The sequence below is a fragment of the Homarus americanus genome, unplaced genomic scaffold, assembly GCF_018991925.1.
Source record: "Homarus americanus isolate GMGI-L3 unplaced genomic scaffold, GMGI_Hamer_2.0 scaffold21314, whole genome shotgun sequence".
NCBI lineage: Eukaryota > Metazoa > Arthropoda > Malacostraca > Decapoda > Nephropidae > Homarus > Homarus americanus.
In genome coordinates, this window is record NW_024720811.1 from 2,711,791 (window position 1) to 2,728,210 (window position 16,420).

Below are 16,420 nucleotides of genomic sequence, written 5' to 3' on the forward strand. Positions count from 1 at the left end.
GGGTTGTCATGGTCGTGGTTGTCATGTGTGGTCCATAGTGGTGGTTGCCATGGTAGTGGTTGCCATGGTAGTGGTTGTCAGGTGGTAGTTGTCATGGTAGTGGTTGTCATGGTAGTGGTTGCCATGGTAGTGGTTGCCATGGTAGTGGTTGTCATGGTAGTGGTTGTCATGGTAGTGGTTGTCATGGTAGTGGTTGTCATGGTAGTGGTTGCCATGGTAGTGGTTGCCATGGTAATGTTTGTCATGGTAGTGGTTGTCATGGTAGTGGTTGTCATGGTAGTGGTTGTCATGGTAGTGGTTGTCATGGTAGTGGTTGTCATGGTAGTGGTTGTCATGGTAGTGGTTGTCATGGTAGTGGTTGCCATGGTAGTGGTTGCCATGGTAGTGGTTTCATGGTAGTGGTTGTCAGTAGGTCGGGCTTGCTGCCATGGTAGTAGTTGTCATGGTAGTGGTTGTCATGGTGGTCAGAGCCGAGTCTTTTATGGTCACAATTTCTCCCTAATTAATGTCGTGTATACTCGTCCCTCTTAGCTATTTATAATTGTTACTTATTTCACCTATTTTACCTATTTCCACCCATTCCCTTCATTTTTTTCATTCCCCTTTGACAAATGTACGTCATTATTCTTCTCTCTTTCTCTCTCTCTCTCCTCTCCTTATTTATTTCACAACCATCATCACATTTCCCCATTATTTTAGCTGCTGTTACGACATTAGTGTAGATGACATATACCAACTAGTTATATAATGTAAAATGTATAAATTCAGTTGTGAAATATATGTACAACTTAAGTTTTGAGTGGAAATGAACTAGTGTGTACATGCATAACGAGAGCGGGCTGTACATTAATGCTGTACACTTAATGCGAAAGTACACTCCACTACACGCATAAGTAGAGGGAATATTTTGATTACTTAAATATATGTTAAATGTCATGTTAACATTATACTGTACAGTGAATGTGAGAATACTTGACAGGGAGGTGAAAATGATGATGATGATGATGACGATGATAATGACGACGATAATAATAACATTAATGATAATAATAATATTGACTTTTTATTATTATTATTATTATTATTATTATTATTATTATTATTATTATTATTAGTCGCAGTAGTACAGTAGTAATATTAGCACTAATAATGTCGTGTGGCAATAGTCGAAGTATAAATGGGATTAACAAATAAATAATAAAGAATAAGCATAAATAAATAAAAAAGTGAACAGAAGTAAAATAGAAGAATAACGAGAGACACAATAATATAACATGGACAAAAATATGTGTACAACTCTCTCTCTCTCTCTCTCTCTCTCTCTCTCTCTCTCTCTCTCTCTCAATCCTCCCATATGTGTTGCAACAGAACGAGAGAAAGAGTATAAATAAAAGGCAACGGAACTATAACGTGTCTGTAAATTAATGACAAGAGTTTCGTTAGTTTTATTAATGAGAAAGTTTCGCCTTGAGGATGAAGGGAAGGTTAGGTTAGGTTAGGTTAGGTTAGGTTGGGTTAGGTTGGGTTAGGTTAGGTTGGGTTAGGTTAGGTTAGGTTAGGTTAGGTTGGGTAAGGTTAGGTTAGGTTCGGTAAGGTTAGGTTAGGTTGGGTAAGGTTAGGTTAGGTTAGGTTGGGTAAGGTTAGGTTAGGTTAGGTTAAGTTTGACTGGTGAGAACATGAGAGAGAGAGAGAGAGAGAGAGAGAGAGAGAGAGAGAGAGAGAGAGAGAGAGAGAGAGATAGATAGGGAAGGACTAAGAAAAAATGGAGTAGATAATATGACAAAGAAGATACTAGAGATAGACAGAATTGATGTGAAAGAGAAAGGATTGACAGATAGACAGAAATAGACAGTGATTATGAGAAAAGGTGAAATAGATAGATGAATATTCAGATAGACAGAAGATAGATAGATAGCTAGAGTAAGAGGATAGAGAATGAGAGATAGAGAGAGCAAACTAAGGGCACAAAATATTACAACCAGCACACAGAGGGGAGTTCATATCCCTTCCTCCCTCTCCCTTGCCCCCTCTCCCTTCCCTCTCCCTTCCCACTCTGTACTAAACATTAAAAAATAAATAATAATACATCCATCTGGTCCATCGTGTATGCATGAGAGGGATTTTTTTCACAGCCATTGAGAGTCGTCATTATTATTACGTATACTCTCTCTCTCTCTCTCTGACTCAAATACTGCACTTGGTGTTAGTTAAGAATTTGTTGTGGGGTATCATTCCTTGAACCTATTCCCTCCTTTTCTTTCTATTTTCATCCTCATCTTCCTCTTCTTCTTCGTCTTCTCATTCTCTTTTTCTTCCTCCTCCTCTTTTTCTTATCTTCTTCCTCCTCCTCCTCCTCCTCCTTCTCCTTCTCCTTCTCCTCGGCACTTCTTCCTTACGTCAGGTAGTTCTTTCTCCTCCTACACTTCTTCTTCTTCTTCCTCCTCCTCTTTCTCTCCCTCCTTCTCCTCTCCTGCATTTTCCCTCATGTCAGCCAGCTCCTCCACCTCTTGCACTGTTCCTCACATCCATACGCTAGCCACCACTTTCTCAACCCTATCTACCGAACAGATAATGTGTGTGTGTGTGTGTGTGTGTGTGTGTGTGTGTGTGTGTGTGTTGCTGTATGTTGATATAGACACACACACACACACACACACACACACACACACACAACACACAGGTAGCAATGGGTACCTTCTTCACTGATGGCTGTATGGAGAGGCAGGAATACGGAGAGAGTTTAAACCCCATTTAAATGTTGCTATTGGAAGATGATTTAATATGGGTTTAATACGAAGAGAGTTAAAACCCCCGTGTGTTATCGTTATCGTAGCAGTGGTTAAGGTTTAAGAGTAATACGGGCAAGATAAAACCCGTGTAAGTTGGCATCTCTGGTCTCTTTGCCGAGTTCCCGGGGCAAGACAGCCTCGGGGGCAGGAACACAACGCGTCCGACTCCCCTCATTCGGCACTGGCTTTGGCCCTCTTTTGCCGAGACTGGGGGGGAGTGGGAGGGTGAGGGGGGGAGGTGGAGGAGAAGGGGTCGAGAAGGGGGGGGGAGGAATCGGGCATGCGGACAGGGTTGTGTTTTAGTTACAAATCAATAATGGTGATTTATTTCATTTGATAGACAAGATATTTAGTGTATGTATGTTTATTCATATTTATTTATTATCACCCACATCGAGTTTTTATTTCCAGGAGAGTAACGACAGTACACAATGTAAATAAAGCCGAGAATTTATGAATTATACCTCATTAGTGGTCACATGTTGAGTATATTCATCCTAGCATATTCAGGGAACATTGTGTACGCCGAGGCTGGTGGTGGTTAGACGTGGCTTGGGTAAAAGTGTCCATGTTTCTGCAGTGAGGCTTTGTTGTGAGGCAGGGCAAAGGAACTTGTGTCCCCCGGGCGAGCGCAAACACTTGATGTTATACGACACTTTTGTTTACCTCTATTATTAAGGTCACAAAAATCATCGACTATTATTATTTTTTTTTTAACTGGGTCGTCATGTCGTGTGGTGGGTGATGTTATCCAGGCTGTTATCGCCACTAATATCTAAATGAGGTTTATTTATCTGTCAAGTGATCACATATGTCTCATCTAGGGCTGTTTTACGTGGATAGTTATCTTAAGAGTTGATGTTATTGGTATTGTTATGACAAGTGTTATCATAATGAGCGTGTTTGGACCTCCTCAGTGTCATAGGATAACAGTTTTGTTCACGTAAGATGAAGGGAAAAAACAATATATTTTTACCTGTGGTTTTATGAGTGATCTGACCTCACCATTCACGCTGCAGATGTAACACTCATATTTATGTACATATTGCTAATAGTCGTCTTCTTCTTTTAAGTGCAGCGAAGACAAACTTGTAACGGGAGTAATGGATTTTTATTTTCCCAGTGATGTAATTTAAATCTTTGAAGCACATGTAAATAATAAAACAAGTGGAGCAGAAATATGTCTTTACACACACACACACACACACACACACACACACACACACACACACACACACACACACACACACACACACACACACACACACTAGGGAAATATAGAGAGAAATCGGTCTCATGTAACAACACACACTGCACCTTCTTGTGTGCCGCCGCCTCGAGATAAGAAGTTGGCCTCTGGTATTCAAGTCGATGAGAAGAGGATTAGGTTCCCAAGGGGCATTTAGCACTGAAATCCTTCAAGGAGGAATGAAAGAGTTCAGAATGTTTGCTTTTTAGGCCTCTGGAGATAACAACAGAATCCAGACATCTCCATTGAAGTTCTGAAGTTCTTAAGGACAGGATTTAGGAACACAAGATCCTCAGATTTTCACCAGATTAAGTGAAAGAATGTTATAAAACTCTGGTACTAAAGACTATCGGTAATATTTCAGACACGTAAGAGCATGGTAATAACAAGTGACGGTGGATTTGGATCATTAAGGCAAGTGTTGTAATGAGGGTCATGAGGATGTGATGAAAGACGCGTTGAGGTCTATGAGAATATCTGTAGGATCTCAAGAGCCTTCGGTGGCCGAGAGACTGGTAGGTGAGTCTGGTCTTATTTACAGCCAAGGTGTTAAAGTCTCCCTGACTCTCTCATTGTTCCAAGCTGTGTGCGGGGACAGTCCAAATAATGACAGTGAAACCCCTGAATGTTTTAATGCGTTTAGATTATGTTCTGCCACTGAAGGCTATGGGGGTGAGCAAGAAAAATACTACAGACGATATGGGATTAATATCAAAGACTACTGAAGACTGAGTGATAAGACTGTAAAACTCACAGAACATCATAAATATTAAGACTTTCCGGAATGAGTAAGAGATAAACCAGTTCACATTAGTTGAAAGTTGAGGTATTGACCCAACAGGGCACCCCCAGAATAAAGAAGCATTGATTTCCTTACACCTGGGACACAGTTTTGACAGGAGAGGCTTTCCCGACGAGAGACACACTGGGTTAGATATCTTCAGGAGTTGTAAATGCAGGGAGATGACACTATCACTATGCAGTTTTCTCTTCATGTCGTCGTCACCTAAGGCAGTGTTCTGTTATGTTCTGACCTCCTGCCTTCCGGGTAATCGTTTTAATCCTGGAGCTATTTTTAAACCGGATCCATTTCCGCGTAGTTTCAGAACGAGTGCAGTAATGTTTTTGTTTTTGTTTTCACTAGAAGTTCGAGGGAATAGTAACCTGAGTGTATGTCTCCCAGGTAACTTGATGCATTGTAATATATGATGACTGAGACGGGGAAACTTGTCGTGGGAGATGAGTGACAAATAAACCCCACCCCGTTATAAACCACCACCCCGTTATAAACCACCACCCCGTTATAAACCACCACCCCGTTATAAACCACCACACCACCCCCGTTATAAACCACCACCCCGTTATAAACCACCACCCGTTATAAACCACCACCCGTTATAAACCACCACCCCGTTATAAACCACCATCCGTTATAAACCACCACCCCGTTATAAGCCACCACCCGTTATAAACCACCCCACCATTTAAACCACTCCACCCTGTTATAAACTTCCCCACCCCCTTATTAACCACCACCACCACCCGTTATAAACCCACCACCCCGTTATAAACCACCACCCGTTCGCCACCACCCCGTTATAAACCACCATCCCGTTATAAACCACCACCCCGTTATAAGCCACCACCGTTATAAACCACCCCACCATTTAAACCACTCACCTATTATAAACTACCCCACCCCTTATAAACCACCACCACCACCCCGTTATAAACCACCCCACCATTTATAAATACCACCACCCCGTTATAAACCACCCCACCCATTTATAAACCACCACCACCCATTTATAAACCACTCCACCGCGTTTAAATTATGCAGAATGTTAAGGGTCACTAAAGAATATACTTGACACAATAAAACATTCTGGGTGAAGAGTGGAGGAACGTGTGGGGGGTGGGAAGACGTGTGGTGGGGGGTAAGTGAAACGTGTGTGAAATTGAGAACAGTGGGGGTGGGAATGACGATAATGATGAGGGGGGTGAAAGTGACGTGTGGTGGGGTGGGAGACCTCGGGGAGGTGGGAGACGTGTGGTGGGGATTGGGAGGTGACACCTGTGGTGAGGTGGAAGACATGTGGTGGGGTGGGGGTGACGTGTCAGCCAGTGGGGGGTGGAGCATTCGTGGGGGGGTGGGGTGACGTGTGGTGGGGGTGGGGAGTGACGTGTGGGGTGGGAGTGACGTCAATGATTGGGGGTGGGGTGACGTGTGGTGGGGGGTGGGGGTGTGTGGGGGGGTGGGGGAGACGTGTGGTGGGGGTGGGGGTGACGTGTGGTGGGGGGTGGGAGACGTGTGGTGGGGGGTGGGGGTGACGTGTAGTGGGGGGTGGGGGAGAATGTCTGAACGGTATAGTAAGAATGTCACTGGAGGTAATGTCTCGGCTCTTACCTGTTTAATACCTGTAATAAACTAGAATGATACGACCCAATATAAACGTCAAGTGGTTGTAAACAAGTCGATGGTTGTAAACAAGTCGAGTGGATGTATACTGTTGAGTGGATGTATACGTGCTGTGTGGATGTATACATGTTGTGTGGATGTATACATGTTGTGTAGATGTATACGTGCTGTGTGGATGTATACATGTTGTGTGGATGTATACATGTTGTGTAGATGTATACGTGCTGTGTGGATGTATACATGTTGTGTGGATGTATACATGTTGTGTAGATGTATACGTGCTGTGTGGATGTATACATGTTGTGTAGATGTATACATGTTGTGTAGATGTATACGTGCTGTGTGGATGTATACATGTTGTGTAGATGTATACGTGCTGTGTGGATGTATACGTGCTGTGTGGATGTATACTTCTCCCATGAGATCTTGAGTTCATTACAGAATATAGAATGAATTAAGACGTCATTAGTGGTAACAGGAGAGCTACTCACAAAGACGCAATGTATTTACGAAACGTGTACACGAATGCCTGTATACATGACCGTCAGTATGCAACGATATATATATATATATATATATATATATATATATATATATATATATATATATATATATATATATATATATATATATATATATATATGCTGATATTCATATCAACACAATAAAACCCAAAAGTGTTTATAAAAAATAACAAAAAGACGGAATAGAATAAAAAACAAAAACAAAATCAACACTTGTAAAAAAATAACAAAATAAATCAAAGCAAAAGTGAGACATAAACGTCAGCAAACAAATAAAATAAAATAAAACGAAACTAAAATAAAAATGAATTAAAAACGTAATATATCGAGAAAAACGATACAACTAAAAAAAATTGAAAATAACAAAAGCAAAAGAAAATCAATGAAAATAAAATAAATAATAAAATAAATGACCCTTTTAAATGTTACCTTCACAAAGTCAGAAAAATAAATTAGATAAATTAAAAAAAAAATTAAATAAAATAAAAATAAAATTGCGTATTCCTCACTTAACGTGGCGAGTTAACTTAAACCTTACATATACTGTACGTGTGTTAAGTCACGTTAATCCTCGCTGGTGTTAAATATAGTCATATCTATCTGTCTCTTGTGTCTGTGTATGTATCTCTGTCTATATCTATCTGTCTGTCTATATGTCTGTCTGTCTATCTATCAATCTGCATCAATCTAGCCATGCCTTCGAGAGACGACTGGACGAGTAGAGGGCATTATCAGCACCAGTGAACGCCATTATCAGCACCAGTGAACGCCATTATCAGCACTAGTGAACGCCATAATCAGCACCAGTGAACGCCATTATCAGCACCAGTGAACGCCATTGTCAGCACCAGTGAACGCCATTGTCAGCACCAGTGAACGCCATTATCAGCACTAGTGAACGCCATTATCAGCACTAGTGAACGCCATTATCAGCTTTTCAGTAGGCATTGTATAAGCACCGGTGAACGCCATTATCGGCACTAGTGAACGCCGTATCAGCACCCGTGAACGCCATTATCACTTTTCCATTGAAGAATTAATGTATCTTATCGTGTTTATTCCATAGTTAAAGTAACGGGAGAGGAAGGAGGGAGAGAAGGGAAACAGGGGAAATTGGGAGGAGAGGGTAAGGGGAAGGAGGGAAGGAGAGGAGAAGGGAGGGAAGGAATGATAGGTGAGCGGAAAGAGAGATAAGGGAAGGGAGGAGGAGAGTGAGGATGTTGGAGTGATGAAGGATGAAGGATGAATGAAGGAGGGAAAGAGTGGGAGGGGACGAGGGAGAGTGAGTGAGTGGGGGAGGAGGGAGAGTGAAGAGAGGGGAATGGGGCAAAGGACGAAGTGGGAGAGAGGGAGAAGGGAATGGGTACACGAGGGGGAGAGGGAGGGGGTACAGGGGGGTTCAGAGCCCGGGGCGCAGTGCTCATTATTGCGCTCACTGGTAGCCCGGAGCCCCGCGTCCCCAGGATCGATGCTCCCCGCCCCAGGCCCGACAAGGTGCCGCCCGCTCAGCCCTCTTCCCCCCACTCGCCCCGCCCCAGGGGGGAGAGGGAGGGGGTGAGTGGGGAAGGGGGAGACTTGATAGACATGCATGGACACGTTCGTACTGAGGCATATATATATATATATATATATATATATATATATATATATATATATATATATATAAAATTGCTAATGTGGTCATTAAGATATAGGAATGGGTGTATTGTAGCACACACATGATAATACGTTTAGACTGGGTGTAGAGGTGAGAGTGTGTACCTGCTGGGGGGGGGTGAGCATTGTGCTAAAAGTGTAAATGATAAACTTGATTAAAAACAGTTGAAAGCAAACGATAAAGTGGTAATTCTACTCTCTCTGTCCTGCAGGTATCTGTAAATCAGGACACGTGAGGGAACTCTCATTACACCTGTCGATCAGGTAATTAACCTCACTCAGAGTACAGTACCTGAACCCGTGTACCTGGGTTACCACTCAACATCCATTGACCCATCTCGCCACGACACGAGATGAAATCTGCAACATAGCAATTGAAGATACTCGAACCCACGCAACCGAGTCTCTGAGCACACCATGACGACACCGCCGCCTGGAGGAGCCTCGCTCAGGTAACGGGAACCAAGAAATGATCGCTTATTACGGTACATGACGCCAGGGGTGTAGGCTGTTGTGTGTGGGTGTAGCCAGGTGTACCGTGAAGGCCAGGGGTGTAGGCTGTTGAGTGTGGGTGTTGCCAGGTGTACCGTGAAGGCCAGGGGTGTAGGCTGTTGAGTGTGGGTGTTGCCAGGTGTACCGTGAAGGCCAGGGGTGTAGGCTGTTGAGTGTGGGTGTTGCCAGGTGTACCGTGAAGGCCAGGGGTGTGTGGGTGTAGCCAGGTGTACCGTGAAGGTCAGGGGTGTAGGCTGTTGTGTGTGGGTGTAGCCAGGTGTACCGTGAAGGTCATGGGTGTAGGCTGTTGAGAGTGGGTGTAGCCAGGTGTACCGTGAAGGCCAGGGGTGTAGGCTGTTGTGTGTGGGTGTAGCCAGGTGTACCGTGAAGGTCATGGGTGTAGGCTGTTGAGTGTGGGTGTAGCCAGGTGTACCGTGAAGGTCATGGGTGTAGGCTGTTGAGAGTGGGTGTAGCAAGGTGTACCGTGAAGGTCATGGGTGTAGGCTGTTGAGAGTGGGTGTAGCCAGGTGTACCGTGAAGGCCAGGAAGGTAATATTTACATCACGTGTGTGTGTGTGTGTGTGTGTGTGTGTGTTTACGTAGTAGCAGGTGAAGACGATTACCCCGAGGACAAGTGTAAGGTAAACAGTTCAGCTTCCGGATTCTCTAAGGATCGTAAGTTAAATTCTCCCGCCACTTGGATGTAGTTATGAGAATGTAATTAACACTTCAACTAAAACAACAACCCCCAAAATTAAAAATGTCGACGAAATTAAAAATAAAATTGTCGAAAAAAAATCGAATTTAAAAATATGTCGGAGAATTTAAGAATATGTCGACGGACTTAAACAAATATCTATAAAAAAAAAGTCGAACTTAAAAAAATGGCGACGAAATTATCCCAAGACTGACAAAATTGAAGTTCACATGAAATTTAGCCCCCCCCCCACCTCCTACAGCTTATTTTACATGATGCTTAAACACCCTCATTCTACATGTGGGATTAGGTTAAGTTAGGTTAGGTTTAGTTTAGGATAGTTTAGGTTAGATTAGGTTAGGTTTAGTTTGGTTACTTCTTCAATAGTTTAATGTTAGGTTAGGTTAGGTTTAGTTTTGGATAGTTTAGGTTAGGTTAGTTTAAGTTTAAGTTAGTTAGATTAGCGTTTGGGAGGTTAATCTTAAGGTTAAATATACTAAGAAGGTTAATCTTCATGTGATCCATATTTTCTTTCATCTTAAGTTACGGAAACAAATCAAAATAAAAAACGAAAAAAAATGCGATATTAAGGTTTAAGAATTCAGACATCGGGTCCAAGTTACCTCAATTAGGATCTTTTATAACTTTTACTTGTGTTCAGTGAGGGTGATGTGTGCCTCTTCTGACCTGACTGGTGGATGTTTTACGCACCTGAGGGATGTTTTTTTTTCAAGTGCGATATATCACAACCAATGACTTATTCTTTGCTACCTAACCTAACCTAACCTAACCTAACTACAGAGAAAGTCAGAAATCATTTCAACACACGATTATATTTCGCCCCATGAGTGGTGACCTGTAGAGACGTGTGTGTGTGTGTGTGTGTGTGTGTGTGTGTGTGTGTGTGTGTGTGTGTGTATGTGTTTCACTTGCAAACTGAATTTAATTTAAACATTAGCAAAATGTCAACGAATTTGAATACAAAGAGTCGACACGAGCGTCCCGACATTTTTATTCCCCTTGTCTTTATTCTGAAACAAAACAACCACACACACACGTCACCCGCGTCCCTTCACACACACACACACACACACACACAACACGCGCGCGCGCGCGACCCCCCCTCCCCTCAAAAAATTAACATTTGAAAATTTGCGTGGCGGACCCAAGTTGCAGGGAATCTCCATCCCCGCTGATGTGGAGGCAATGTGCAACATTTTGCATTTTACATTAACATGGACGAGCCAGCGTAAAACTGCGGCGCTCCGTGGTCGGTGGCCGCCGTCCATCTCCCAGGATACACCTTTTTTTGTTTAGTTTTCCGTTTTAATTCCGTGTGTGGTGATGGTGATGATGGTGGCAGTGGGTAGTAGTGGCGGTGATGGTGGTAGTGGGTGGTAGTGGCGGTGATGGTGGTAGTGGGTGGTTATGGTTGTGAGGTAATAGGTGGGAGTGGTGGTGGTGGCGATATATAGTAGTAGTGGTGGTGATAATTAGTGGTAGTGGTGTTGGTAACAACTGGGGCAGGAATGGTGGTGGTGGTTATTAGAGCATGGTTGTGATAGTGGTGGTGGTGGTAGTATTGATGTTGACGGTACTGATGGTAGATGTATTGGTATCAGTGATGGTTGTGGTGGTGGTGGTGGTGGCAGTATACATCAGCATCAGGAGAAATATGAATAACCATGATAGTTGTTCAGGCGTGGGCAGGGCCGGCGAGGGGGGGGGGGTGTCCAGCAGCTGCTTTGGCTTGGTACAGCGGTGGCTATTAAAGTGGACTGCTTGCTCCTGCTGCACCTGTACCTGCTGCACATGTACCTGCTGCAGCTGTTGAATTTGTAACTGTTGTACCTGAGTGATGGTCCTGACTCGTGGCCGGTCCTCCTGCTTCCACTCTACGCCTGCTGCTTCTGCTGCTGCTGGTCCTGCTGCTGTTGCTGCTCCTGCTGCAGGCACTATATCAACACAGCTGTTCAGTATAACAGTTAAAAGAGTGCCAACATCAAGAGCGACAGTTACATGTGCGTGCAGCAGGAGCCAGCAGCCCACGCTAAGGCCCTTTTAGTGTCAGGGGGTGAGGTGATACCACCACTCCTCTTGTCAGGTGTAGAGCAGTGATGGTTGTCCCTGCCCCACCAACTCTCTCAACCCTCTGTATTAAATTACCACTCTCTTGCCACCCTCCCTAAATGGTGATCCTTGAATGTATTTGACTGACTCACATAACTAATGGCACAGAAAGGACGAGGAGTGTGGCATGACCTCGATATTGCTTGGAGACTCTAGCCAAAGCGGAGATAATGGGGAGCCAGTTTCTCCAGACATAGTTATATACGACTGGGAACTATTGGAAGTAGAACCTATTAGGACTGAGGCCTATTAGTACTAAGACACACCGCTGTTGTTGAGAACTGTGGCCCACGAGGACTGTACCCCCAATCATGAGATCAGATTGGAGATTATTAAGACTGATTCTCCATATATGACCCAATCACCCAGCGGAGTACAATCAATGAGATCTAAGTCGAACTACAAAGCGTGTGGACGGACGGAGGTGACAACTTGTACCTGAACAATAACAGTCACCAGCATCACATGGGCACTCACAGGTATAACACAACCAAGTAACCCGGCCAGTGAATATAACACTACATAAACATTGCTCAATTAATTACCACCAGGTAGATTCACAAGGTAGTTTAATCAAGAGAGAGTGACAAATGATAATAAATATCAATTAACACATTGTTTTATCTCACAATGAAATGGTAAAGTAGTTCTAGCTCAAAGTAGCAAAAAATATCGTCAATGAAATATATAATACATGATAATAATAATAACTGTTTATATTCATGATAACATAAATTGCTGTACTCGTGTCCCCACCTCCCCTCCCCCCTCCCCTCCCCTCCCCCACCCTCCTCTCATTGGCTATAATTGATAGTGTTAAATGAAACTGTGTATTAATATTTTTTTTTATCGTCGTCTGGCGTTGTAGTGATTGAGGAGGTGAGGTAGTAGATGGTTCCTCACCCCCCTCCCCCTGCCGTAACTCCACATGACCACTATTCCGAGTTAGGGCGATGGGCGCAGTGAGGCAGAATCTATCTATACGCTTATGAGGGTATGGCGTGCGCTGATTGGTTGGTTCTTGTTTATGTTAGTTATGGCGCTCGATGATTGTTTTTGTTTTTTTAATTTTTGTTGGGAGTTGATGTCAGTAGTAACAGTGATGACAACAGATGGTATTGCCAACAGAAACATGCTTCACGAAATTTGTTTTTTAATATTTATATAACAACAGAAACTCAATATATGCGTTTCACGTTGGATCCATTTCACCTGTAATTGCACGCACCTGTCTGTACTCACCTGTCTATATGCACCTGTCATTACACGCACCTGTCACTATACGCACCTATCACTCCACACACACACACACACACATCTGGCGTGCTTTCTGAATTGTCTGTCAGTTAGAAATTCTGCTGTCAGCTGAGAGTTTAGCGGTTCCTGTAGGCTAAGTGTTGACCCAGGTTGGCTTTTTTATTGACAGTCCAAGAATACGAAGACACGTGCAGGTATTTTAATATGTATGTGTGTGTGTGTGTGTGTGTGTGTGTGTGTGTGTGTGTGTGTGTGTACCTAGGGGATAATTACAGGTGTTCTTTGATGATTAGCAGGCTAGGAAGATACTCAGGTAGACAGGTAAAGAGGATAGAGAGGCAAGGGTGGGCTAGGAATTGGTAGTATGGACAGCGGGAGTGTAAGAGGAGGATGTTGTTAAGTGGATAGTTACGTTATGGGGATAGTCAGGTAGATAGGTGGGTTGTGGGGGTGGAGGAGGTGTTGTGAGGTGGTGTTGTGGGGGTGGAGGTGGTGTTGTGGTGAGGGTTGTGGGGGGGTGGAGGGTGGAGGTTGTGGGGGGTGGAGGTGGTGTTGTGGTGGAGGGGTTGTGGGGTGGAGGTGGTGTTGTGGGGGGTGGAGGTGGTGTTGTGGGGGTGGAGGTGGTGTGTGGTGAGGTGGGGGTGGAGGTGGTGTTGTGGTGAGGTTGTGGGGTGGGTGGTGTTGTGGGGGTGGAGGTGCTGTGGGGGTGGAGGTGGTGTTGGGGGTGTTGTGGTGAGGGTCGTGGGGGGTGGAGGAGGTGTTATGGTGAGGGTCAAGGAGGACGGAGGGGGTCTCGTGGGGTACAGGGTAGTGTCGAGGGGGGGAGGGGGTTCCATGGGGGGCAGAGATAGGTAGCGGTGGGGGCGGGGCAGGACCCAGGGGGGTTCTGTTTGTCACCTTTACCCCGCGGCGCTCGTTAAGCTGACCCACGGGGGCCTCAGGGCTGCCCCCTTCCCCACTCCCTTCCTCCCTACCCTCTGGATCAATAGCCCTCCATCCCTCCCTCCCTCCCTCCCTTCAGGCATTCACTCCCTTCCGCCCGCCCTCCCTCTCCTCAGGCCCTCCCTTCCTCCCCTTTCTGCCTTAAAGCCGCTCGACCTTGCTTTACCACTCTCGTAGCTCCACACTCCTGCTTCCCTTGCTTGCCTGTAGCCTTCCCTCACAGCACCTTACCTTAACTCCCCCACCTGTGACCCCTCCCTTTCCCTACGACCTCCTTTCGTCTAGCCCCAGGGCCCTGGAGCAAGCCAGACGGCCCCGAAGGGCGCTATCAGCAGAAGCAGGAGCCTCCCTGTCAGACCTGAGGGGGCCTCGCCTTCACAGTTTCGCAGTTCCACTTTATCGCAACCCGCAGGCGCGCTGCTCACTGCCCCCGGCGCCCGCCAGTTTTTAGCTCAAGTTGTCTGTGTTTCCGACGTTTTTAGCGAGCTGAACCCACAATTAAGATTTCTCCCCCCGTGAGTTGATCATCAGCGATATCCATGTGAGAGTGATGGTAAAGTCTCTCTCTCTCTCTCTCTCTCTCTCTCTCTCTCTCTCTCTTCATCCTGGCCCCGCAAATTTACGCACGATTCTCTTTTATTCGTTTCTTTTTTCTCTTTCTCTCCTTTTACTCTCACTGTCTTCCTCCCTCCCTGCGCCCTCACGCTCTTTATATCTTTGATATTGATATTGATATCTTTCTGTGCATTCATTCACTCACTCTCTCTCTCTCTCTCTCTCTCTCTCTCCCTCTCGCCGTGGCAGGTGGTGGCCGGGCCTGTCTTCTCTGCAGCGATGCCCGCGGCCTCACGCTGCTGGCCCAGGGGAGTGAGAAAGCGAGAATGAGAGGCAGGTGAAGAGGCAGGAGAGAGAGTGAGAGAAGAGAAAGCGAGAGAGAGTGAGAGAGAGAGAGAGGCCTCAGATGTGGTTTTCAGTTCAGTTATTAGTTTTTCTCCTTCTTCCCATTCCTCTTGCCATCCATTTGTTATTCTGTTCCTCCTTCTCTCCTCTCCTCTCGTTTGCTCTTACTTCCCTTTCTGACAGACAGTGAAGAGTGGCACTTTGCTATGTTTTTTTATTCCTATTCAGGTTCATACATGGCTTCCGTTTTAGTTATGAAATACTGTGGTGTGGTGTGTGTGTGGTGTGGTGTGGTGTGTGTGTGTGTGTGTGTGTGTGGTGTGTGGTGTGTGGTGTGGTGTGGTGTGTGTGTGTGTGTGTGTGTGTGTGTGTGTGTGTGTGTGTGTGGTGTGGTGTTTGGTGGTGTGTGTGGTGTGGTGTGGTGTGTGTGGTGTGGTGTGGTGTGTGTGTGTGTGGTGTGTGCGGTGTGTGTGGTGTGTGTGTGTGTGTGTGTGTGTGTGTGGTGTGGTGTGGTGTGTGTGGTGTTTGTGTGGTGTGTGTGTGGTGTGTGTGTGTGTGTGTGTGTGTGTGTGTGTGTGTGTGGTGTGGTGTGTGTGTGTGGGTGTGTTGTTTGGTGGTGTGTGTGGTGTGTGTGTGTGGTGTGGTGTGTGGTGGTGTGTGTGTGGTATGGTGTGATATGGTGTGGTGCAGGTCTTAAAACAGTTCAGTTGTGGCATGTCCTGGGTGGGGGGAGAAGGGGTTTAGAGTCAATCATAGAATGCGTAATATACTGGATATACTGTAACTGTATATGTATATTATATGTATAATCGTAAATACACGTATACTTAAATTCCACACGATTTTTTTTTCAATAATTTTCCGTCTTATTTTTCTAACTCTCTATCTATCTGTCTCAGGTAGGCCAGGTCAGTCAGTAACCTGTACCAGTAATAGAGGCAGGTAGATGAATACTCACCTGGTCATTAGTGGTTGGCTCCGTTAAGTATCGATAGACAAACACACGGACAGATACAGCACGTGAAGCAGCTGTCATGCCGTGGGTCAGACACGTAAACCCACACTCAGATACGTCAAGCTTCGCAAGCGAGATGTCACGGGTTCGATTCCCGGGCCGGTGGAAGTTGTTTGGACATACTTCCTTGCCCCCATTAGTCTCTGTTCACCTAGCAGTAAAGTAGGTACCTGGTGTAAATCGAAAGTTGCGAATTCGTATTCAGGGACAAGTTGTTGGAGCTTCCAATAACTTGATGACATAAACCACTGACTCTTCAGGATTCTATGCCCTTGACTCTTCAGGCTTCTACGCCCTTAACTCATGAGACATAAAGGCAAGCATGAACTTAGCATGCTTCCCTGTTGGGC

At 45.0% G+C, this 16,420-nt stretch overlaps 1 protein-coding gene across 1 annotated transcript in view; it reads right to left on the reverse strand.

The window, feature by feature from the left end:
- LOC121861232 (BTB/POZ domain-containing protein kctd15-like) overlaps positions 1-16,420 on the reverse strand; it is a gene marked incomplete in the record, with an annotated part of 88,998 nt that overhangs the window by 34,994 nt on the left and 37,584 nt on the right.